Here is a 26,975-nt window from a genome sequence, read left to right as displayed (position 1 = left end):
CTTCTGGTAATCGGCCATAATCTTTTGGTTTTCGGCCATAATCTTCTTGTTTTCGGCCATAATCTTCTGGTATTCCTTTTCAATCTGGTCATTTCTTGTGTTCAATTTGCTTATCAGTTCATTTGGTTTCTGAGCCTCGCTTTCCAGTTGCAAGATTCTACCTTTTAAGCTGTTATTTTCTTGCCAGATCTCTTCCATTTTCCTCAGAATCTCAGATTTGAACTCTTCCATGGCTTGTGAGGAGTTTTCCTTATTTGGGGAGGGTCTGGATGGTTGTTTGTTCTCCTCCTCTGTTTGCTCGGTTGTCTGGATTTTCTCTGTGTAGAAGCTGTCGAGTGTTAAAGACTTCTTTTTTTTGTTATTATTCTTTCTCTTCTGAATTTCCTGTAACTGATTAGCCATCATTAGCCCAGCAGCTTCTCAGGTTTATCCTCGCTCTCTGTGTCTGTCTGAGATCTATTGGCTCCTGAGGTCTGAGTTCTAGTTTTTTCCAAGGTCAAGCCCCCTGGTGGATTCCCTTGCTTGATCCTCTGCAGGAGGATCCTTTACAAGTCTCAGGGAGCTACTTCCACAGTCGTATACCCGTCTGCACTGGTTCCCCACTTAGGCTTTAGTTCCTGGCTGTGTTTTTCTCCACCCACGCCTCTGCTCAGCCGCACCCACGCCTCTGCTCAGCGGGCGCGTGCCCAGCGTCCACTCTCTGCTCCCGCGCGCTCAGATTTCGCGTGCGTTCTTGACTTGATGGGGTCCTAAGTCTTGCTGCTCTCAGGAACAGGTCCTGGAGCTGCCAATGACTCGATGGGTGCCCCAAACTTGCTCTATTTCTTTTTAGCTGGGTTCGGAGCTATAGGTGAGTGTGGAGGGGGTGGGGGTGGGGCGGTTGCTCAGCTCGTGATTGAGTGAGAGCCCTTTTTAGCCTGGAACTGGCTCGATTCCACGTACCTTCCACGCTGTGCCCTGTTGTGGGGTTCCTCCGTTCGTCTGGACTTGTTTTTATGTCCCCTTGAGGAGTTTGTGTGTTTTGGTCAGGAGAGGTTAAGAGCTGCTTCTTACTCTGCCGCCATCTTAACCCGGAAGTCCCAAAACCTTTCAAATTTAATAGAATCAAAATTAACCATTTTATATCTCATAATACTCCATATCTCATATTTGATTCTAAATTCTTCTTCACCTTTAGACTTGAAAAAATAAAATAAATAATGTGGGCGGTAAAATAAATATTGATAGGTATTAGTGGATTGGTGGTATAGAGATTGAATGATGTTAAATGATTTTCTAGGTTCTTAATAGTCCTTGGGCCAGTAACTTAAATCCTGTTGATCTGGGTAAGGATTTCAGGGAGAGACTGTCAAGGTAACAACAACAAGGGTTTATTAATTAACTGGGATAGGTAAGGTAAGGGATTGGGATGAACTAACTAGGACAGATCTGGATTCTCTCCCACCAAGTTCCAACAGATTTCTATTCTGATCTCTACCTATATTACCCAACTGTCTAACTCTATCCTATCCACAATTTCCCCTTTGATAGTATTTTAAAAGTAAGGGAAAGTAGACTTGAAACTACCACACCAATGCAACTATCAACAAATTGGAAATAGGTCTTGATCAATGACACATGTTAAAACCAGTAGAAATGCATATCGGCCATGGGAGGGGGAAGAGGGGAGGGTAAAGGGGAAAGTAAGAGCATAAATCATGTAACCATGTTAACTTTTCTAAAAAATATTAATAAACAAATGAATAAAATGAAGTTCATAGAGCTTAAGAAATTATTTGAAAAAAAAAAAAGTAAGGGAAGGCTGGAAGGTAAAACAGTTCCACTAGACTGGTTGGGAGATCTCACATCTGTTATCCTTCAAGGGTCTGTCAAGAATCTAGTAGGGTCTTAGCAATTAATCCAAAGGAGAGGGAGTAAGGCTCTTGACACCACCGTCCACCAGTGTGTCTCACCAAACTCAACCTCTTCCCGGCCAGTGAAATCTTAATAGATGATCCACAGAGACAGGATATTCAGAGAGAAGAATAGCTAGTATCTCCAAGGCAAAAGCCCAGAGACCAGCTGCCAACTCAGCCAGTCACTGACCCAAAGTTCTGGAATCTTTACTCTGCTTTTTGCCTGTTGCCTCCACTTTCCCTAATTTCACTACAACAGACTTGACAAGTAAACTATTTCATATTCCCCCACTTTTCTTATGATGTTATTGTTTATGTCTAAGTCATATACCTATTTTTACCTTATCTTGGTATAAGCTATGAGATGCTAGTGTATATTTAGTTTCTGTTATGCTGTTTTTTAGTTTTCCTAGCAGTTTTTGTCAAATAGTGAACTCTTGTCCCAAACACTGTGATCTTTATAAAATATTAGGTTACTTCTGCATATTGTATACCAAGTCTATTCCACTGATTTACTACTCTATTTCTTAGTATCAGATTATTTTAATGGTTACTGCTTTATAGCACATTTTAAGATCTAGTATTTGCTAGACCACTTTTCTTCACTTTTTTTGTTATTTTTTTCTATCTCTACATAATAATTTTTGGTAGTTTGTTTGGTATGGTGTGGAATAAGAAAATTAGTTTAGGTAGTATTGTCATTCTTATTATATTGGTTCAGCCTACCCATGAACTTTTACTATTTTTCCAGATATTTAGATCTGATTTTTTTTGTGGGTGTAAAAAGTATTTTATGATTGCCTTCATATATTTCCTAGTTTTTTTTCTTAGCAAGCAGTCGTCAGGGTATTTAATATTATCTAGAGTTATTTTAAATTGAATTTCTTGTTGATATCATGCTGCTGGACTTTGTTAGTAATATATAGAAATATTGATGATTTATGTGGGTTTAGTTTGTATACTACAACTTTACTAAAGTTATTGATTATTTCAGCTAGTCTTTTATTCTCTAAGTTTTATTTTGGGGTTTTGATTTTAAGTGTGCTCTTGCAATAATGACCAGTATGGAAGTATGTTTTACATGACTATAAAAAATAATAATGATAATGTGCATCCTTTACCCCTGATCTTAGTAGGAAGGTTTTGGCTTATCCTCATTACAGATAATCTGTGTTGATGGTTTTACATAGATACTACTTATAATTTTAAGGAAATTTCCATTTATTTCTTTGTTCACTAGAGTTTTTTAAATAGGAATAGATATTGTTATTTTGTCAGAAGTTTTTTCTGCATCTATCGAGATAATCATATTTCTGCTGGTTTTGTTACTGATATGGTCAATTATACTGATAGTTTTCCTAATATTGAAGCAGCCCTGCATTCTCTGTTATAAATCCCACCTGGTCATAGTGTATGATCCTCATGATATATTGCTGTAATCTCCTCACTATTATTTAATTGAAAAATTTTGCATCAATTTTCATTAGTGAAGTTAGTCTATAGTTTTCTTTTTTAGTTTTTGTGCTTCCTGGTTTAGGAATCAACACTATGTTTGTGTCATGAAAGGAATTTAGGTGTACTCCCTCCTTCTTTGACTACTTTTTCAAATAGTTTATAAAGTATTGGAATTAACTGTTCTTTAAATGAAAGAATTTGCTTGTGAATACATCTAGCTCTGGAGATTTTTTCCTTAGGGTTCATTAATAAGCTTGTTCAATTTCTTTTTTGAAGATAGGATTATTTAACTATTCTATTTCTTCTGTTAATCTGGGCTATTTGTATTTTTGTAAATATTCATCCATTTTGCTTAGATTGTCACATATTTGCATATAATTGGGCAAAATGGCTCCTAATAATTGCTTTACATTGGTGATGCATCTATCTTTTTTAATTTTGATCCTACTAATTTGGTTTTCTTCCTTTTTTCTTGCTTTAAATTTTATTAATTTCCACTTTTATTTTTTTAGGATTTCCAGTTTGGTTAGGGGATTTTTAATTTGCTATTTTTCTAGTTTTTTTTAGTTGCATGTCCAATTCGTTGATCTATTTCTTTATTTCTTTTCTCTATTTTATTGATGTAAATATTTAGTGACATAAATTTTTTCTGAAGTACTGTTTCAATTTCATCACATAAATTTTGACAATCAGCCTCATTGTTGGCATTTTCTTTAATGAAGTTATTGATTATTTCAGTGATTTGTTCTTTGATCCATCCATTCTTTAGGAATAGATTATTTAATTTCCAAATTTTTAATTTGCCTTTCCATGACCCTTTATTGAATGTAATTTTATTGCATTATGATCCAAAAAGACTACATTTATTGTTTCTGCTTTTTTTGCATTTGGTTGTGAGTTTTTATGCCCTCATATACACGGTCATTTTTTGTGTAGGTGCCATATACTCCTAAAAAAAAGGTTTATTCATTTCTAATTCCATTCAGTTTTCTCCAGAAATCTATTATATTTAACTTTTCCAGAATTCCATTCACCTTCTTAACTTTTTCCATGTTTATTTTTTTGTTAGATTTATCTAATTATGTAGTGGGGAAAGTGAAGATCTCTTACTAGAATAGTTTTACTGTCTATTTCCTCCCCTAACTTATTTAACTTCTCTTTTAAAAATTTGAATGCTATACTATTTGGTGCATACCCGTCTAGTAGTGATGTTATTTCATTGTCTATAGTACTCTTATCATCATGTAGGTTCCTTCCTTATCTCTTTTAATTAGATTTATTTTTGCTTTTGCTTTATCTTGATTGCTACTTCAGCTGTAGCATAATAGTCTGCTCCAGCTCCTTACCTTTACCCTGAGTGTGCCTCTCTGCTTCAAATGTATTTCTTATAAACAATGTATTTTTAGGATTCTATTTTTAATCCACTCTCCTTTCTGCTTCCACTTTATGAGTAAGTTCATTCCATTCACATTCATAGGGATGATTATTAAATGTGTATTCCCCTCCATCCAATTCCTTACCCCACTCCTGTTTTATTACTTTGTCCTTGCTCACAAGTATTTTGCTTTTGGGCGCTACTTACCCCAATTTGCCCTTCTTTCTTTTGGCTAAGTCTCCCTTTTATTTTTCCCCTCCTACTTCCATATAGGATAAGATAGGTTTCTATAAGCAAGTGAATATTGACATTATTCCCCCTTTGAACTAGTTCTAATGAAAGTAAGGTTCAAGTGTTGCCCATCACACACCTCTACATACACCAACTTCCCTACCACTGTAATAGCTCTTCTATACCTCTTCATGTAAGTTATCCCATTCTACTTGCCTTTCCTCTTCTCAGTGAAATTCTATTTTTCACTCCTTAATTTTAATTTTTTTGATGTCATGTCATCATAGTCTACTTATTCCTACACTTCTTATATCTACTTCTGGTTGCCCTAATAATGCTAAAAATTTTTAAATGAAAATTTTATTTTATTTGATTAAAATTATCATCTTCCCATATATGAATGTAAATAGTTTAACCTTATTCAATACCTTAAGTTTTTTCTTTCCCGTTTACCTCTCATGCTTCTCTTTAGTCTTGTATTGAACACCAGAAACACCAGAATTTACCTCTGCTCTTTCATCAGGAATGCTTGGAAGTCCTCTATTTCATTAAATGACTCTTTTTTCCTGCAAAGAATTCTCTGTTTCACTGGTTGGATGATTCTTGGTTGTAATACTTGTTCCTTTGCTTTCCTTAGAATATCCTGTGATCCTTTATTATAGAAACTACTTTTATATAAAATCTGGGAGTCTAGCTGGACATTTTTAATCATTTAAGTAATAGAAAGGAGAAGGTGAGAGAGGAGAGAGGAAATAGATCATTCCTAAAGAAAAATTAATATATAGTCTCCATTTAGCTGGCTGTTCTAATGCAGTCAGTAGAGAGAGTCCTCATGTTCCCTAGCTCTGGACTTATATAGACCCCTGGCTCCTCATTCCATAATGCCAGGGGACATCAGGCTGAAGCTAGGGGACAGCAAGTAACACCAAGCCATTAGATATGTTATGGTGGGTTTAAAACTATTTTTCCTCATACAATACTAAGTTGTCTGTATTTCTGGTGGTGGTTCCATGATACTTGAATTATTTCTTCTATGCTGCTTGCAATATTTTCTTTTTGGTGTAAGAGCTCTGGAAATTGGCTGTAATATTCATGGGAATTTTCATTTTGGTATCTCCTTCAGAAAGTGATTAGTAAATTCTTTCAATTTCTATTTTAATTTCTTGTTTTAGGATATCAGGGCAGAGTCATGATGAAAAAGGTTATCCATCACCATAGAAAGAACTGATGAAGTTCTCTTATTTGATTTCTTAAAGCCTTTGAACTTTTCTAGATCTTGAGACCAATCCCCACTTTTTGTTAAGGTTTTGCACATAGTTTCTGAATTTGTGTTTTGCTGTCTCCCCCCCCCCCTTTTTTTTTCTTTTGGTATTTTCCTAATTTTCTCATCCTTTTTCTTGACTTTTATTTTTATAATAAAGTTGGGTTCTGTTCCCAGGGTGGAAGAAGCACTTTCCTAAACTTCAAGTTTATCATACTGCTACCCTCAGAGCTAGTTCTGTGGTCCTGCAAGTTTTAAGTTCTTCCAAGGTGATATGATCCAAAGAGAGATGTAGCCCTCTTTTGGACCATGTTCTGGTCTGTGATTGAACACAAGCACTCATTTCCACTCTAGAACTGACTTTCTTTTCCTCTCTCTTTCTCAGGGACTTTTACCTATAATTTTACCCAGTGCCAGTAAAGGGCTACCTGCAATCTCATTCTGACCAGTTTTTGGACCTTCTTACCATCTGTGGGCTGAGAACTCTGGAAGGTGTCTGCCACTGCTGATTCAATCTCCCCCAAGCCTACTTTTGCATTGTACAGGCTGGAGGCAGTGTGGGCTGCTTTGTGCTTGGACTTGGGGCCTTACTAGGGGCTGGGGTGAGAACCTGTAGGGGTGGGCTTGAGAGTACTTTGCTATTGATTTATGAAGGGTCTCAGGGCCTTGCTGTTGGCTTGCATCAAGGCTTCTTGCTGTAACTGAGATCCCTTCTTACCCTAGTAAAACATATTTCCTGCTGACCTTCCAAGTCATCATGAGATGAAAGATTGACTTGCCTCTTCCCTTTGCTGGTACCACTACTCCAGAATTTATTCTGAGGCTTTATTTTAACATTGTTGGGAGGAGATTTTCATAGGGTTTAGGGTTCTTTACCTCTACTTTACCCTCCTGACTCCACCTAAAGATAAATATTTTAATGAGTAATTGTCTTTGAAGAGAAACTTTTTTTTAAATTTGCCCTGATTTCTATTTACTGTAAGACTTTAATATCCTTATGAGAACAGTGAACACTACAAGCAATCAAATTCCAAGTAGCAAAATGATTTATTTAGTAAATTCAGTATCTCTAGTAATATTTGTAAGTGAAAAATAATTACCTTAGAGTTTGGAAGGTAAATATTCAAAATTCTATCTTGTCCCTTCTTAGCAAGTGTTCACATGTTAGGTAGAACATCTTTTAAGAAAGTATTTTACATTTTTTAAAGTATTTGCATTCTTTAGGTACACAAATTTCTAAATTACTATGCCTTCACTTAGGTAATACTAAAGGTATTACTTTACATCACCTAAAGGATATTACTTTACCTATATTATATAGGCTTTCAAAAATATGTTTGTATAATGTTCAGAAACCAGAGAAGAAATGTAGATAAAATAAAATGAAAACTATTGCAACAGATGGCTTTTCAGCCTTCCAGGAAGCTAAAAGCCTTTTTATTTTAAATACTGACTTTCTCTACCAGCCAAATCTTAAGTCCCTCAGTCCTTTATCAAATATGGTCAGCTCTTAGCTCAAAAATATAAATGAGCTTTTGGAATTCAAATGTGAAATCAAGTTTTTCTGAGAACAAAGGGAGATTTGGATGAGTCTGCAGATTTTCTTTTCTTTTTCTTTTTCTTAGATCTCATTAAAGTAGCAATTACATTGAATTCTTTTCCTTGGCATTAGGTCATAACTCTGTATCATATTCAAGGAAAGCTGGTTAAAAATGACCATTTTCCTCAAAAGTTAAAAAAAAATACTTTCTACTACAGAATACTAGTCTCCAATTAGAAGATAAGTTTTATATTGGCTGGGATTACTCTGAGGTTCCTTTTTATTCTAAGATTTTTTTGAATGGATGAAATAATAAATGAAAGAAAAAAATTATTGAGTTTACTATGTGATTCAAAACAGCCTTACTGGGAAGTTAAATAGTTACATTCTGTAATTTAGACTTAAAAATTAGTTATTTTAATTGGAGAAATATAATACATATAGTGTTTGGCATTAAGACGTTTTTCTTTGTACCTAAGACAAAGAGAAAAATTCCAGTTTCTCTGAAGGAAATTATTTCGATATTTAGCATTAAGCTGAAAACTTATTGGAACCCTTCAGATCTTAAAAATTCAGTACTGTTCTGAGTTTCCAATCATTCCTAGTCTTCGCTTTAAGGTACAAACTAATTAAAATTATGAATCATTTGAGGCAATGAGGGCTTTGGTGAGATTCTCAATCTTAAACTTTGCCTTCATTCAAAATGACATTTTATAATTTTCCCCAAACAAATCTGAATTCTAAAAACTTCTGGTATTTCATTTGTACTACAATAGTCTCCTTTGCCATCTTGCCCTTTTTGTCATCTTTATTAATTATACCTTGTGACATTCGGTCACTTTAATTTACATTATTTCTGGTATCAGTAGAAGGTCTTGGAGTTGTGTTCTAAACTGATGATAATTGTTGTGAACCCTAAGCATCGCTTGACAGTGCTTCTAGAGAAAAAAATTATTCAAGAACCTGTAGGCTCTGTACTATTTGGGCTTAGCTCTAATGGATGTCAGCTTTTTAGGGTTATTTACACTTTGAATTGTGTTAAATGTCACTTGCAACTTCTACCTATTTATAAAAAAGATTCACTGGGGCAGCTGGGTAGCTCAGTGGATTGAGAGTCAGGCCTATAGATGGGAGGTACTAGGTTCAAATCCAGCCTCAGATGCTTCCCAGCTGTGTGACCCTGGGCAAGTCACTTGACCCCCAATCCTCGCCTTTACCACTCTTCCACCTATAAGCCAATACACAAACGTCAAGGGTTTATTTAAAAAAAAAAAAGCTTCACTATTTCCTTTTTATTTTTAAAAATATTTTATTCTTTGAAAACAAATTAATGGTGTACAGCATATTGATACTCTTTAAACCAGAATGGCTATAGCAAAATTGGTACTGTGTGAAAACCCAGCCCCCTTTTATTTTGTTTCAATAAACATTAAGCACTTATTACATGTACATCTTTACCTTCAAAGAACATTATGTTCTATTCTCTTTCCATTCCCATAAGCTATAAAAGTGTATGATTTCATTTTTCTTTGGCTCTGGTAATGAAAGATTTGGCATGGGAATGGTAACAATGCTAATGAAAAGTTTTCTTGCTACAGAAGGTCTTTCTCTTAGACTGTCTCAGATCTTCAAAATAGGGGTATGCCAGAAAGGTAATAGAAGCAGTAAAATGAAGTAGATTCTGGGACCTCCTTTTTTAAGTTTGAAAGGAAAGTCCCTAAGATTTATGGAGGTCATTGATAAGAAATTGTTTTGAAAAGTTTGGTGACCCTGGATTTGAGACATCTATTTTCATGTCTTTCCTCTGATAGTTCCCCATAAAGTCTTGTTCTCTTTCCTTTATCTTTTTAATCTATTTGACTTTATTTTTTCAACCGAGTCACATAGAAGCTTTGTCTAAAAGACACAGCTATTTAGATATTTTTAGACCCAAAGCTTTATTTATTATTCATGGACATGCTTTAAATGTGACTCTTATTGGCACTGTACTTAATGAAAATTTAATGTGCTGCTATTAGAGGAAAGCCAAAAAGGTGTCTACTAATTTAGTGGAGCTGTGTGGGAATGTTAGCAGCAGCAACATTCTCCCATCCCTCTTCCTCTTTGTAGACTGCTTAATGGGTCCTTGGACCGCTAAGTTTTGTCTCTAATTAAGTCTGGGATCTTTGTGCTATTTAGAGTATTAACAGAGAGGTATTTTATCTTAAGAAAAAAATACAAAAAGTAAGTTTTACAAAAACACAATTTAAAAGGTTACTTAATTTGCCTTAACTAATGGATTCACTATCCAATCCTTATATTCAGCTCCATTTACATATAACAAAATGAAAAAAACAACACCCTATATATTACATATTAAACATTAGCATATTTTAATATATTAAATGTAAGTATATTTTATAGAGAGGTTCACTAGCACATTTAAAATTGTTACTATTTCCAAAAGTTTGATTCCTTGGTTTTTTATGAACATAACAGTTAACTAAAATGAAGTGATCATTGTTATGATAACTAGCAATGATATTATAATCAGTAGTATTCAGAACATTACATTATTTCATTTGGCATTGTTACATTTTATAAACAAGGAAGCCAAGGCTCTTATAGATTCAATTACTTACCCATGGTTACACAGCTAATAAATTCAAGAGATAGAATTTGAACCTGGGTCTCAGGTGACTAACTTATTCATTTTGTCATGAGTAATTGAAAATAATAATAATAGTAACTTACATTTATGTAGTGCTTACTATGTGCTAGGCTTAGTGCTTTACAATGATTAATCCTGGAAAGAAAATGCTATTATTATCATCCTCATTTTACAAAGGAAGAAATTCAGGCAGAGGTTAAGAAACTTTCTCAGAGCCACACAGCTGGTAAGTGTCTAAGTCCAGATGTGAACTTGGGCTTTCCTGACTTTAAGCACAGTTTTCTATCCACTACATTGTTTTTAGGTAGGGATTGTATAGAACTATAACCTCATGGGTACATTTAAGAATATTGCCCCATTTGAAGATACCTGGGCACCATATAGAAACCTTTTTATAATCCCCATGCTCCATCTAATTTTTTATGATATTGTACATTTTTTCCCTTCTCCCATAGATCTGAAGTCCTATTAATGTAATAGTATAAAAGGTGGAGCCATAAGAAAAAAAGAGGGACCAGGAACATAATAATGAGGGATAACTAGTAGACAATGTGAGTACTCTATTGATATCCTTGCAACATCATTAAAGTAAGAAGACTCTGGGGATATTTGGTAGCCTCTCTTACAGGTTTATAGGAATACAGTCCTAAAAGTCATATAGAATGGACACCTCAGTATGGAGTTGTTGGTATATTACCACAAAATACTCACATATAGCCCTGCATATAGTACTTTCATCAGGTTTTTCAAGTTCTTCTAAAACGTCCTTACCTATTTGTTTTTCTAGACAACCATTATTTAACCCCTGCTTAAATCCTGTAAAAATGAAAATGCATATAAAATAATAACTTTAAAAATATTGTGTTTTTATAAGATTTATTAGTAATCACTAGAAGTAAAGGAATAAAAAGGTAACAAAATAAACCTATGTGCCATGGCTAATCTACCTGTTCAAACAGCCTGCCATAGGAAGGAAAAAGAGCTAGCTATGTCAGACTCCTCAATTTTATCCCCCTGTCTATGTCAGTGCATAATGATAGGAAGGCAGTGGACTCTTGGGAAATGTAGTTCAAAGGTCCAAAATTTCCAATAACACATTCCCCCTGCGATCTGAGGAAGACTGGTCTCTCTGATGGTTCTTGTAAACATAACCAACTTTTAAATTATGGTAATTTGGGGATAAAAAGAAAAGAGGACAAAACCAATGATCCAACGATTGCTAGGCACATTGACAAAAAGCCAATTAGGGGCCAGTCCCCTTTGGCATAAGAGTATATTTTCAAAACAAATGCATTCAACTCCCATAGTTCAATTCACTTCACTCCAAAGTTCATTCCGGATCTTTTTGATGCAATGTAGGGTCTCTGCAGGTATCTTCATGGTGCCTTCTCCAAACAGTTCACTTTCTGGATTTGGGTAGATAGCAAGTTTCTTATCCTAAAATTATTCTCAAAAGAATTTAAACTTTGCATTATAGGATAATAATACATTCCCTCCTGAGGAGAATAATAAAACATTCCCCCCTGAGGAAGATAGTGACAAACAGCCAGATCAACTAAGGATACATGGTTGAATTATGGGGATATATGAATCAGTTGGCAAAAAGAAATCCAAAAACATCAAAAAATCCAAATAAAAGAGAAAAAAAAATTACTTGTGGACGAAATATAAAATATCAAAGTCTCATATGTAAAAATGTAAGTAAAGGAAAAATAAACCTATAACAGGTCCTTGAATCAGGGCCCAATTAAAGTGATTTATATATTTATGCACTTACTCATTGGCAGCCAAGACTACAGGACTACTATAAGAGAGAAAATGGGACTAGATTTTTGTGTGAAAGGGAAGTGTTATTCCCTGATCTATTTTACCTTTACTCTCAGGGATGGTGGGGGGGGGGGGGAGGGAGGGACGATGATAGCCAAACTTCAGTACTTGACTAGGATATGATTAAGGGAAGACTGGCCTCTTATATATATCAAAACAGCCGTGACCTCGAACCCCAAACAAGTTCAAGTCTTTTCGTACTGGCGTAGAAGTTCATCAATCCAACTGGATTGGTTTGGTCCTTTTTGACCTTGTGCTCCTAGGCACTATGCAGATTCTCATCAATCCCATTGGGATTGGTTGGTCTCCTTGACCCTGTGTTTCTTTGCACTGTACAGTGGTTCTTTTGTTCCCTTCTCTTGGAATCAGACACAGTCATTAATCACAGTCCCATAATATTTATCAATAAATGACAGATTTCATAATCTAAAGTTTTTGGGTATACATTAATATTATAACAAATATATTTATATTAAACTTTTATTACTGCAACATAAAAAAATCAGTATTGATAATGTGTTCAAGTACAAAAATGAGAGAAAAAAGAAACTCAAATACTGTGTTGCACATACAAGGGAAAAGGATAATAAAAAAGAATGTTTTAAAATTAAAAAAATATATAGCTTAGAATTAGTGACACACTGTGTCAGCCAAAGAGAGGTAGAACACAAAGATTTCTCACCAAAAAATGAGATCCATTTCCTTTATAAACTTGGCCATGAACCACACTGTGTGAGTGCAAATGATTTTTCACAAAGAGTTTTATAAAACAGTAGCATAACAAACAGGTAAGGTACATTCAAAGAAGTACCAAAATTCCCCAAATTATTATAATACATTTAATGGAAATAGCAAACAAATTCATTATCATTCAGGATTCACATGAGCTTCTATATAGCCACCTGCTATGTGATATTTAAAAATCTATGAATTAATGGATACTCATCACAATTTTTTTCAGGTGTAGCAAATCTATCAACCTTAGCCAAGATATTTTTAACAAAATCTATTACTGCCATCGTCCAAAATGGGGCAGAGGAGCCCAGAAAAGGAACAAAGCTGATGAAAAACTTTTTGGGTCTAAAACGTCACCAAGAAGTCTAGATCCTTCTGGTGGAAGAGTAGAATAAGCTGAAGAGTTATAAATCCAAAAACCAATTTCAAGGCTACTAGACTTCACAGGATAAAATCCTTCGAACCTCCTGGATAAGATTATAACCCATTACAAGGGTAACTAAGCCTCTTGGGCACCTCATTCCCTCTGTATGAGACTGTAATAGTTTACAGATCTATCTCCAATATGTTCCACCCATTTCATGTGGAGCCAAGGACTAAATAGTGAAAATCACTTCAGATGTCTCATCCATTACATTTTTAACAAATGCAGAAGTGGAGAAACAAAATAATGCCATTGCACTTCTCTTCACTACAAATAGACCCTTATCTCTTGTTACAAACAACTCAGAGGCAGGGATGCTACTGCATATCTAAAAATCACTCTTGAAGACTCCTTAAAATTACTTTAAATTCTTAAGTCATTAAATTCTTCAAAGGTTGTATACAATTGTCAAAATAGGAAAAAGATAGTTTTAAGGCAACATGTGATCTTGTGAAAGGGTTTGTGTAAGTTGACTATGAACTTTTACAATGATATTTGCTCTAGTACCCTAAGGGAGGTATAAATAAAATCATATAACCAGATTTATCTAATAGCCAAAAATACAGTAGCTTAAAATGATTCAGTGTAACTGAAAGGTATTGATCAGATTAACATATGAACTTAAAAAAAAGAAAAAACAAAATTAAATGTTAAAGCAGACAATCAGATTCAGAAACTTCCAGAAAGCAATGGAGTCTGAGAAGGCTTAAAATCCACCTGAAGACTCTTTAAAGTTTTTTTCCTCTATCCATTTAGGTTTCTTTTGTCGGAGCTCTGAAGGTCCCCATATACCCATTAGGCATAGTGTGGACAAATCTCATAAATTTTCTGGGCAGACCCAAATGACCAGGGTGGGTAGGGAGATGAAACTCTTCCTTGAATCTCAGGATCATTCAAGCTAATTGCAAGGACCAGTGCACTCAGGAATAATAGGAAGAAAAACTGTAGCTGTTTGAAATAGGTAATGCACTGCTCTTTCATAGAGTGAGCCATGCTTGCAAATCTACTTCCTGTTTGGAAGAGTAACCTTCTTTCCCTTCCCTCTTGGAGTAAAATGCTGCTACCACTGCTACGTGGACAGGGAGTTAGGGTTAGAAGCTCTTCTCAGGTAAAAGCCCTTTAGAAGGCTAATTATTATCTAAGGCAGTGATGGGCAAACTACGGCCTGTGAGCCAGATGCGGCCCCCTAAAATGTTCTATCGGGCCACACGACATTCCTAATCTAACGAATACAATGAGTAGGATACAATAGAATGAAACTTCAAAAGAGTTACGTTAGAAACAGACTGACAGATGAGCATTTCCTTTCCTTTGGTCCCCTCTTTAAAAAGTTTACCCATCACTGGTTTAAACTTTTGAGTTATAACCTCACTTAAACCATGTATTCAAGCTAATGGCACATGTTATATATTTGACTAGCAAATCAGATGGAAGGAACTAAAGCTGAATATAAATTATGAGATTGGCTTTTTTTTTCTTTTTTAAAGACCATTTCATGCCCACCAAATTGATTTCCTATGTTTGCATGTGACATCCCAGCTGGAAATCTCAGTGCCAACAGGATCTCTCACATATTCCTCTGAAACTTCATTTTTGACATAGAACTTGAGTTATATCTCCTTTTAATGTTGAGAAGAGATCCTGTTGGCCTGAATTCAATTACCAATATAATTGCATGACCTCACACCTATAACTTTTGTCCCAGTTTGGTTTTCTAGTTGATGTGCACCAAATGCAATGCTTTTCAACCCAAGAAGAATAACTGAAGGTCATGAACAGAATCTTCATATCTAATTTTAAACATATATTGGTTGGAATGTGTAATTTTAGAATTATTCATGCAAGTAAATGCATAGTAATAAGAAAAATGTGACAATAAATGAAAATTCCAGACCTGTTTATTTACAGTGAATTTTAGTAAGTAAATGGCATCTTAAATCAGTCATTACTGTTATCTGCACTAGCAACAAAACTTTGAATAAGACTTACTAGGACCTCCTTACTTTTCCACTTTTTTTACCCCTTATACTCTCTACTCATTTGAATCAGTGTTACTGGCCTCTTTGCTATACCTTGAACCTGATATGTCGTCTCATTCAATCAGTAAACATTTAATAAACATCTAGTATATGAGAGGCATTGTACTCAGCACTGAGGGTACAAAAAGGCAGCCCTTACCTTTAAGGAGCTCCCAATTATGGGGAAAATAACCTGTAAACAAGGATATACAAAACAAGTTATACAGAAGTTACATAGAAAATAAGAAGGAAAGTATTAGAATTATGAAGAATGGGAAATGCCTCTTAGAAAAGATGGGATTTTAGTTGGGACTTAAAAGGAAGCCAGGGAAGTCACTAGGTGGATTTGAGGAGGAAGAGTGTTTTAGGCATGAGGGAAAGTTAGAGAAAATGCCCAGAGCTGAGAGATGGAATGTCTTACTTGGGAAAGAGCCAAGAAGCCAATGTCATTGGATTAAAGAGTACATAGCAAGAGAGTAAGGAGTAAGAAGACTGGAAAGGTAGAAGGGGGCAAAGTTAGGAAAGCCTTTGAATACCAAGGAGGGAATTTTGTATTTTATCCTGGAGGCAGGCAAGAGAGAACCATAGGAGTTTGAATAGGAGAGGAGACATAATAAGATTAGACCTGCACTTTAGGAAAATCACTTTGATGGCTGAATGGACAAGAGTCTTAAGGCAAGCATACCACCATCAGTCCAGTGTTAGCAGTGCTAGAGACCAGAAAGGCACCTGTTTAATAGTTGTTGCAAAGGTGAAATGATAGGCCTTGGCAACCGACTGAATATGGGGAAAAGGTGGAATCAAAGATGACTTTTAGTTAGTAAGCTTGAGGGACAGAGAGGTTGAAGTTGCTCTCTATAGTAACAGGGAAAGGGGAATAGGAGGAAAGAAGGATTTAGGGAGAAAAGTTCTTGTTTTGGACATATTTAGCTTAAAATGTCTACTGTGCATCCACTTTTATATGTTTAAAAGACATTTGGAGATGTGAGACTGGAGATCAGCATAGAGGTTGGCAGGATAAGTAGATTTGAGAATCATCAGTAAAGAAATGATAATTATATCCATGTGAGCTGATAAGATCTCTAAGTGCAGTTTTATAGAGGGAGGAGAGAAGGCATCTCAGAATACAATCCTGAGGGAAAAACCAATACTTAGGGAGAGTGATCTAGATGAGGATCTCACAAAAGAATGGTCAGATAGGAAGAGTCTGGAAAGTAAAGCCCTAAAAACCTGAGAGAAAAGCATATCATAGAGAAGGTGATCAACAATGTCAAGATGATCAAAGGGTTTATCAAAAGCTACAGAGAGATCAAGGAGAACGAGGATTGAGAAAAGGCTATTAGATTTGGCAACTAAGACATCACACTTTTTAGAGAAAGCCATTTTATTTTTTTTATTTTATTAAAAAAAATTTTTTTAAACCCTTACCTTCTGCATTAGAATCAATACTGTGTATTGGTTCCAAGGCAGAAGAGAGTGGTAAGGGGTAAGCAATGGGGGTTAAATGACTTGCCCAGGGTCACACAGCTGGGAAGTGTCTGAGGGCAAATTTGAATCTAGGACCTCCTGTCTCTAGGTCTGGCTCTCAAGCCACCCAGCTGCCGCCAGAGAAAGCCATTTTGATGGAATGATAGGTTTGGAAACTGGATTGTAAGAGGTTAAGAAGTGAAAGGAGAGAAAGTGTAGGCATCTATTATAGATGGCCTTTTTGAGGATTTCAGACACAAAGGGCAAGAGAGAAATTAGGGTAATAGGTATTGAAGATAGATCAAATAAAGAGTTGTTTTTTTCAAGATGGGGGAGACATGTTTGTAGGCAAGAAGGAAGGAGCTAGTATATAAGGAAAATTGAAAATCAGCAATAGAATGGCCATGACAGTGAAGGCAGGGTGTTAGAGATGGAATGGAATGTTGAGATGGAATGGGATCACTTGAACAGGTAGAAGGGTTAGCCATGGTGAGGAGTAAGGCTACCTCATATAAGATAAGAATGAAGAAGGAGATAGTGGTAGTAAGCATCTGCGTGATAGGAGGTGAGGGAGAAGGGAGAAGAAGGAGCTCTCCTGTAAATGGTCTCATTTTTTTTCTTCTGTGAAGTATGAGGCCTGGTTCTTATATGAGAAGTGGGTGGGAGGAGGAGCCATGGAAGGTTTGAGGAAGAATGAAACCATTTGGAAAAGCTGCTTTGGAGAGTGGGATAATGAATTGATTAAGCATAAAATAGAATTGCCTAGCAACAGTGAGGGCCTAGGTACAGTAGTGTAACATAAATTTGTAGAGGACTCAGAGTGATGACAGGATTTTCTCCACCTTCATTCAGTAGCATATGTGTAGGATTGAAGGAAATGGATGGAAGGGAGTGATCCAAGACAGTGGCTTGGCAGGGCACATTCAGCAAAAAATGATAAAGTGTCTATGAATTAAAGAGGGAAAGATCTTGTAGAGTTGAGTTAGTTCACTTAAGGGATCATCCCCTGACCCCAGGCATTTTCACTGACTTTCCTTCATGCAACTCTTTTCTTTTCCGGGTCTTTGTTTTATTGGCTTCCTTAAAGTTCTAGCTAAACTTCCACCATATACAGGAAGCCATTCTCAATTCCTCTTGATTTTGTTGATTGTTTCCTATTTTAAGAATAAATAGAGCCAGTACCCAAATGTTAGGGATGGAGGGGAGATAAAGTCTATGAGGTGAGACTCTTCTAGCTCTCCCCTCCTTGCCAATTATACACTGCTGAGACTTCGAGGAGGTGTCATCCCGAAACTGGGTGACCTGGATGGTCCTGCTGCCCCACAGGATTTGGGGGTGAGGCTTCTCTATAAGAGGAGGTATGGGGGACCCCAATCCGATTCTGAATGAGGGCGGGGTTCACGCAAGCCTCACCTGAGGTCAGTCATCTTCACAGAAGGGGGTCTGGCTCCAAGATGGAGGCAGCCAGACCAAGCTGTGATTCCCCTCCCCCTGGTCTCTCAGGCACTCTGGAACACTATCTGACTAATGAATGGCTTTTATTCTTCGCAATTCAGGGGTTAGAGAAAGGGGTGAAGGGCAGAGGGATTTTGGGGTGCCTTCTCTATTTCTATGGGGTCCATCACTTGGGTGGGAACCTTTGGGGTTCCTGCTCCCAGGTGACTCCCCATGCCACTTCTCCTTCAGTTTCTATTTCTATTTCTATCCTTTTCTATAATTGTGAGTTAGACTGGAAAGCAAGGTTGGGAAATGGGGGAAGGAGCCTAAGAGATCACTCCCAAAATGGAGTCCCAAAACTTAGCTGATGATTGAAGTCTTGCTGGATGAGAAGCAATGAGATACCTTTGACCAGGGAATTGGGGTATCAGTGTCCAAAGAAAGATCCTTAGGAAGCCCTCAGGACTGGATTCGAGCTGAGATGTTCTCCTCCTCCCTCTCTCAGTCCTCTGCCAGAAGTCTTTTCCTCCTCCTTCCTCTTCTGGAGAATTTCCCTGAATCCCCTCTGGTCTTAACTGTCACCAACTGTCACCAATGGCCTTCTTCTGGCTCTTTTTGACCCATCCTCCATCCTTACACCATTTAACCCATAAGTAGCTTTTTTGTACAGTTGTTTATATTCCATCCTCTTTTTGATCAAGGTTCTCTTCCACAGTGACTTTTTTGCCTTTCTTTTAAAATTCCCAATACTTAACATAGTGCCTAGCACATAATAGGTACTTTAAAAATGCTTATCCACAGAGCAATTTTTGAATGGGAAAATTTTTGAAAGGGACTTCAATTGATTATATAAAAACACTGATTGTAGCCTTCAAAAATCAAGTCATAAATTCAAGAATGTTCAGTAGTAACACATTTCTTTAAATGAATGCCATTTAGAGTATATCCATGTAGGTTAAACTGTGTAATAACTGTCTTCATGGTCTGCATAGCTAACACATGACAGATCCAGAACTAGAATCCAGGTCTTCTGACTTTGTTTATTAACTTTATTATTTACTGTCACATGGAATCTAGAAACCCCCAACTTGTAGCCTAGTAAGATCTGATGAACCCCAAGTTTTAGGACTAGATTATAAGTTGGAGACCCCAAAGTTTGTACTTGTTTCACTGTTCCCATGAGAATCCACCCTGAAGGGAATCTCATGGGAACAGGGCTACAAGTTGGGGGTTTCTAGATTCCACATTGACATTACTATAGTACCTGGTACTTGTTTTCATATAAACAAAATATGAAATGTTTTTCACATATATTATTTCTTGTAATAACTTTGTGAGGAGTATGTAGTGAAAACAATTATTCCCAATTATCATTGAAACTGAGGCTCAAATAGATAAAGAAATTTTCCCATGGTTACATGGTAAGTGCCAGAGCTGGGACTCAAACCCAGGTCTTCAGACCTCAAATCTAATATACAATAAATGGGAAAACAGGATGCTTTCTTATACATACATATTAGTACATTTTCTCCAACAGCTTCCTAAAGATAGGAAGTGTCTTCCTATTATCTTTGGATCATGAACTGTGGTTTTAGAGCTAGAAGACATCTTAGAGATCATTTAGTCCAGTGGTTCCCAAAATTTTTTGGCCTACTGCCCCCTTTCCAGAAAAAATATTACTTAGCTCCCTAGAAATTAATTTTTTAAAATTTTAATAGCAATTAATAGAAAAGATAAATGCACCTGTGGCCATCACTGCCTCTCTGGATTGCTGCAGTACCCACCAGGGAGCGGTAGCACCCACTTTGGGAATCACTGATTCTAGTCCAACTTTTTTGACTCCATTTTTATAGATAAGAAAAATGAGACATCAAAGAGATTATAGTTTGTTCAAGGTTCCACAGTAATAGTAAATGTTATATTGAACCTCTGGGAGCTTGAAGATCACTTTTGATTGACAAATAAGTCAGTTGGATGGAAATGTTCCCAGGGAGTCATGTGAGAGGCAGGAGGAGGGGCAGTTAAGAATCCTGAAAGGGTTCTGGGTCTTTGACCTGTGCTGAGGCTGGAGATCGGTGGATCCTGGGCTTGGAGTGAGAGGTGCAAACATCTCTCTGCAAACTCTTCCTGTACTTGAGATACCGTGCCAACCTGTACCTGACCACCACTTTGGTGTCTACTGCCCCTAGATATTAGGAATTACATCATCTAGATATCTAGGTTTCCCAGGGCCCGGGAGGGATTCGGGAAGTGGGCAGGAGACGAAGAAGAGGGCGGAAAAGGGTGGAAATAACTCAACTGTAAGGCTGAAGATCTATTGAAGAAGAAGTCAAAATATCCCAGCAGTTTACCTACTCTGGTTTAGTCCTGGCCAGGCTGAACCAGAGAGAAGCTACATTGATTCTTCATCTGCCAGCAGTTGAGATTTCATTAGCAACCAGTAGAGTAGGGTCTCCTATACCACAGTCCTGTTTACCCCTATCCTTCTTGTTAATATAAAATTTAAAGTACTTTCCTAAAGCAGTGTCAAACTTGTTTTGGGAAGGGAGAAATTGCAGTCAGAATACAAGGTGTTATCCTAGCTAAAGAGTTCAAATCAATATATCAATTAACTCCAGGTGGGTCCTGAAGGGATATACATCTTAGACCTGAAGGATCCTGCCTGGGCAACTGTTATAAGGGAGAAGTGTCATCTTATTCTCTCTGTACATCAATTTACAATCTCAAACATATCAAGAGACTCCCAATAATTATAACATAAGACAAATAACTAGATTTTTTAACCTAGGTGTTTTGACTTCAAAACTCAATTTCTTCCCCATTAAAGTAGGTTGCATTAATGTTTAGTACAGTTGACTAAAATAGAAAAGTCAGAAGGAGTTAGTTACTGGAAAAAAATGCCACATTTTGTTTTTTGTAGTTTTGAATTTGAGGTGCTTTAGGGACATTCGAGTTAAAATGTGCAATAGGAAATTGGAAATCTTTATCCAAATTCATAAGAAAGTGTTATGGGACAGCAAAGAAAGGAAATCACATATTTAAGATTATTTGGGGAAGCTTCTTAAAGAGGGTGACTTTTGAACTGGTCTTTGATTGATCACTATGATTGTGATAGGTGGAGATGTAAAGGGATAAAGCTGCAGGCTGAGGAAATAACAAGAGGCAGTACTCAGGAGCAGGAAACAGTCATATTTCAGGAACAGTGGGGTTTGGTTGGAGTTTAGGAGTATGTAGGAAGGTAATGAGAGACATGCCTGGACTATATTGTGAAGAGCCTTGTATGTTACAAAAGAAGTGTATTTATATTTTCTAGGCCAGTGTTGATCGACCTTTTAGAAATTGCATGTCCAAACTCTACCCTCAAGCCACCTGTGAGCCACTTGCATTACCCCAGGCAGGGGAAGAAGGAAGTGCTCACACTGGGCTACTAGGCAGAGGGGTGGGGCATGGGAAAATGTCTCCTGGCACTGTGGAGAGGGGGAAGGGAGCAGCCCCTTTGGGCATGTGGAGACATGGTATACCATTGGTTCACCAACACATCCATAGGCAGTGGAGATGTTTTCGAAGATTTGAAGAGAATATTAATATGACAGTTTGTACAGTAGCCAAGGGAAGTGGAGATTGTTAAGACGAGAGACATGGATGTTTAGATCTGGTCAAAACCTTGCAAAAATTACTTAACTCCTACTTCCTTATCTGATGAGTGGGTTGGCAACTGAGCAACTGAGGTTCCTTCTACCTCTAGCTCTTTGAAACTGTGAGTCTATTAACTTAAAATGTAGACTTTAAGTGTTGCTTCTAAACTCAGTGAAGGAGGAACTGAAGATTAAGCATAGCAAGGAATATAAATAAGAACATGTGGCCTATCCATCATGAAAATGGTGGGATAGGCTTCAGGATGGTCTTCTGAGGGCCCTTATTGCTTCTTTTTTTTTTTTTTCTTAATGGGCAAAGGGAAATTCTTTGGCTCTTCTAATTGTTCCCCCTTTTCTTTTTTTAAGTTCATTTAATTAGTCAATTAATTTAGAGTATTTTCCCATAGTTACATGATTCATGCTCTTTCCCTCCTCTTCTCCCAACCCCCTTCTGTAGCCAACAAGTAATTCCACTGGATTTTACATGTGTCATTGATCAAGGCCTATTTCCATATTATTAACATTTGCACTGGGGTAATCATTTAGAATCTGCATCTCTGATCATATCATCGAATCATGTGATCAAGCAGTTGTTTTTCTTCTGTGTTTCTACTCCCACAGTTCTTTCTCTGGATGTGGATAGTGTTCTTCCTCATAAGGTCTCTCAGAATTGTCCTGGATCATTGCTTTGCTGCTAGTAGGGAAGTCCATTACATTTGATTGTGCCCCAGTGTATCTGTCTCTGTGCATAAGTTTCTCCTGGTTCTGCTCCTTTCACTCAGCATCACTTCCTGGAAGTTGTTCCAGTTCACATGGAATTCCTCCAGTTCTTTATTCCTTTTAGCACAATAGTATTCCATCATCAACAGATACCACAATTTGTTCAGCCATTCACCAATCAAAGGCCATCCCTTCATTTTCCAATTTTTTGCCAGCACAAAGAGTGTAGCTATAAATATTTTTGTACAAGTCCTTTTCCTTATGATCTCTTTGGGATATATACCCAGAAGTAGTATGGTTGGATCAAAGGGCAGGGAGTCTTCTAAAGATCTTTGGGCATAATTCCAAAATGGCTTCCAGAATGGTTGGATTACTAAATGTTCTTTATTGGTAATCCTCTTCTATTCTCTTTTCTAGAGTGCTTGTTTCTTATATCCTTAGGATTAATAGTTGTAAACACAGCTCTAAAGCAAGCAGCTCTCTTATTTCTGGTTCAATGTCAAGACAAAATTAGGTATTCTCAAGTCACTAAACATTTAACAAAGGAGATTTACTTTGCCTCAACACAACAAGGACATGAAAGAGGATACAACACTTAGCTTCTCTGGATGCAATATTGGTAGGGCTCATTCTTCTTCACTTTCTTAGCTTCACACACCCATGAAGGTGGGGACCTTTTATTGCCTCCAGATGAGAAAATTGCATCAGGGAAGCCTAGGTCAATCAGATTGGGTATGGTGAGGAAGTAGTGTCACGAAAGCTGTGTCAGGAAATCACTGATATTAACATGTAAGGTAAAATATATATGAAAGTTTAAGACTGAGGTTATAAGAAAAACATTAATCAAAATTAATTTCCAAAGGTTCTGTGATATCTTCCAGGGTCCACTCGAAGAGTTTATTGACTAATGGATTAGTTTTTCTTGGCTTAGTTATTGATAGGCAAAGCTACCCAGTGGGAGGTGTAATAAAGACCATTGTATTTAGAAGCAGAGCATTCTATTAAAAACTGTGATTTTAAGGAAAAAAGGGCTTTAGGGAACCTAATGAATAAAAGCTGAAAGACTAGCTGTCAGTAGTTTGTGTTGATATGAACGTGGATTTGGCATTAAGGAAAAAGTGAACTGCTATCACTAAAAGATCTGAAAGAATAGCTATGGTATGCAGTGAAGGAAATAATAAGAAAAGTATTGCAAAAATCAAGCTCTAAAATAAGACAAATTTACAAGTTTGCCAAGACTTAATACCTTAGGAACAATAAGACCTGGATTCAAACCTTGCCTTTGACATAGACTAATTTTAAATGTGGATAAACATTCAACCCCTTTCCTGACCACAAATTACAGATCAGTTCTTCATCAGAAGTGGTGGAGAGCATTTTCACAGTGAGAACCCTCCATAACCAGGAAATCAGAGGCCCTGGGGAAAAAACAAAAACCAACAATAAAATGTACAAATTTTAACCATGACTTTGAACAACAAAGAAGGAATCTTTAAGATAATGCATGTTCTTGGCAGTTTTCAGAAAGAGGCTACAAACATTTCTACTGGCACTCTATATAGAATATGATATGAGAATGCACTTTTGTCCATTGTTTTGAATGTAAGCTTCCTTCCTTCTCTCCTTCCTTCCCTTCTTTGTTTCCTTCCTTCCCTCTCTTCATCATTTCTTTCCTTCTATTTCCCTCCCTCCCTTCCTTAAGAATTTCTTGAAAAAAATTTTCAAAAAGGTGTTCCCTGCCTGAAGTGGGAAATAGGAGATCCAAAAGGTTTGATTAAGCAAAGCTTAGGTATGACTTTCAAAATAGTATCTGAGTTCTATGGTAAAGACATTTTCTCTTGAGTGGAGAAAAATGAGACTTGGGGGGGAAAAAGGATTAATAAAAACCTAGGAAATTCATGTAAGGATTTTACTCATGCTGTCAGTTTACTGAGTGATCTTTGATAGGAGGGGAATACCGAAGAATGTAGGAATTAAAGTGTATCTCTATCATATGTAGGTACTTTTTTTATATTTGAGGCTGATGTTTCAGTTCTGGAATTAGGGGATGTGTGGTTTCAGTCAATATATATTGAGGTAGAAGTCAGAGATTTATCATGATCTATTCATATTCCATAGCTCTATCTTTCCTCAACAAATAAAAAATATTAATAATCTATATGTCAGTCAGCTGCATGCTGGTGGATGTTATGTTCTGAAATAAATTAAAATCGCCTATAGAGAAAAAGGAGTTTTTAATCAAGGCCAAGAGGGTCATGAATCAGGGCATCACGTTATATAAGGATACAGTGAAATGTCCAAAGAGAAAACTTACAGCAAGGGTTTTATACATTTGGGTGGGGGTATGGGTAGAGGACGGGGGCAGAAATAACAAGTTATTTATTATAGGGTAACAACATTTTCCAGGAAAACCCAAAGGATTGATTTAAACCTACTCTAATCAGTGGAGGCAGGTTGTTGACCAGGACCGAAGCTGGGGTCACCTATAAGGTAAATAGAGTTGCCTCCTTGAAGTTATCTCTTTTTAGGAACAGAAGCAATTAGAAATTGCTGTTTTTAGCAGAGATTCCTAGGAGTTTACCTTGTGAGTAGGATGGTGATTAGAAACTGCTAGTCAGAACAGGTAGGAAGCCAGAATTTTCTAGTTTTCGTATCATTTCTTTCTATTGCTCAGGAGTCTACTCCAGACCAACACTAGGTTTGGGGTCATTTCTAGAAGCTACTGAACCATGACAGTATCACTAATATGGATACTGCGAGATAGTTCATGTAACAACACTTAAAGAGAAACAAAAAACATACAAAGAGAGTGGATAGATAATATCTTTAAGGCCAAAAGGACCACCAAATGAGGAATCAAACTCAACTTTGGCTTTGTAAGAAATCTCTGAGATAGGAATGGCAAAGTCTTTCCAGTAAGGGGTTATGGGTTGAAAGTGACCCATCCCTAGTATGCATGTAATCAGCACATTTCATCTGGAATCTCAGATGTCCTTTGTAGCTGTCTTGTCTCTGGACATATTTTTGTTTGGGACAACTCTTCTTTTTTTTTTTTTTTTTTTAAACCCAATACTGTGTATTGGTTCCAAGGCAGAAGAGTGGTAAGGGCAAGGCAATGGGGGTTAAGTGTGACTTGCCCAGGGTCACACAGCTGGGAAGTGTCTTAGGCCAGATTTGAACCCAGGACCTCCCATCTCTAGGCCTGGCTCTCAATCCACTGAGCTACCCAGCTGCTCCCAAGGGACAACTCTTAAGTGGATTCCTCTCTAGTAGATTTGCTTCTTACATATATATTCATTTTAATTTCACATCAAACAGTTAACCTAAGTAAAATCAAATTTTCCATTAAGACAGTATATAAGTTAATTATATACCACAAGACAGTATATAAGTTAATTCTAAGAAAACTGACTACACTAAAATTCTTTTCTTCAAAATAAAACTGGACATGTTTCTGATTTAATCTGAATAATTAATAAAATCCAGGGAAGTGGTGATGGCCAATAAATTATTAAAAGAAATTAAAAGAAATTAAAATTAAAATTAAAATTATTAAAATTAAAAGAAATTAATTTCTAGGGGGCTAAGTAATATTTTTTCCTGGAAAGGGGGCAGTAGGCCAAAAAAGTTTGGGAACCACTGTCCTAAACTCATCCTGGTATAAATAGCTGCCATTAAAAAACTAGAAAATAACTGCATTCTGGAATTATACATAGATAGTAAATATCTAATTGGCTGTAAACATCTAGATCTCCATCTCTTATTCTCCCTTAAATCAGAAATAAATCTTTAAGACTAGAAAAAAATATAACTTCAATATAATTCCAGATTATAACTTCACTTCAGATATAACTTTATAATTAATAATAAAATAGTTCTATATGGTAAACAGATTCTTTATTTCTCCTGTCAAGCTGAAAAAATCAGAACTACCAGAGTAGTTAAAATAACAGATTTTTAATCAGGGCAAGGAGAATATAGTAAAGAAACACCTCTCAGACCTGTTGTGGCGATTTTGTAATCTTCCTCACAACAGACCCCAAGGTATAAGACTTCCCACTGTACTATAAAAAGTAGGGTGCTTATATAGTTTTTTAAGAAGGGAGATATCCTGGCTACATATAACTTCAGAAAGACGATATAGAGTCATACATGCTTGGGTGATTGAGATGTGTTTAAGGGTTTTTTCTTTTTTTTTTAAACCCTTATCGTCTATCATAGAGTCAATATTTTGTTCCAAGCCCTAAGAGCAGTAATGGCTAGGCAATGGGGGTTAATGACTTGCCCAGGCTCACATAGCTAGGA

The 26,975-nt window shown here is 36.6% G+C and overlaps 1 protein-coding gene across 1 annotated transcript in view; it reads left to right on the top strand.

The window, feature by feature from the left end:
• Positions 1-26,975, top strand: part of AVEN (apoptosis and caspase activation inhibitor) — a 219,641-nt gene that overhangs the window by 154,526 nt on the left and 38,140 nt on the right. The gene's annotated exons all lie outside the window — the stretch shown is intronic.

Source organism: Gracilinanus agilis, chromosome 2 (assembly GCF_016433145.1).
Source record: "Gracilinanus agilis isolate LMUSP501 chromosome 2, AgileGrace, whole genome shotgun sequence".
Lineage (NCBI taxonomy): Eukaryota > Metazoa > Chordata > Mammalia > Didelphimorphia > Didelphidae > Gracilinanus > Gracilinanus agilis.
This window is presented reverse-complemented; position numbering and strand designations above follow the sequence as displayed.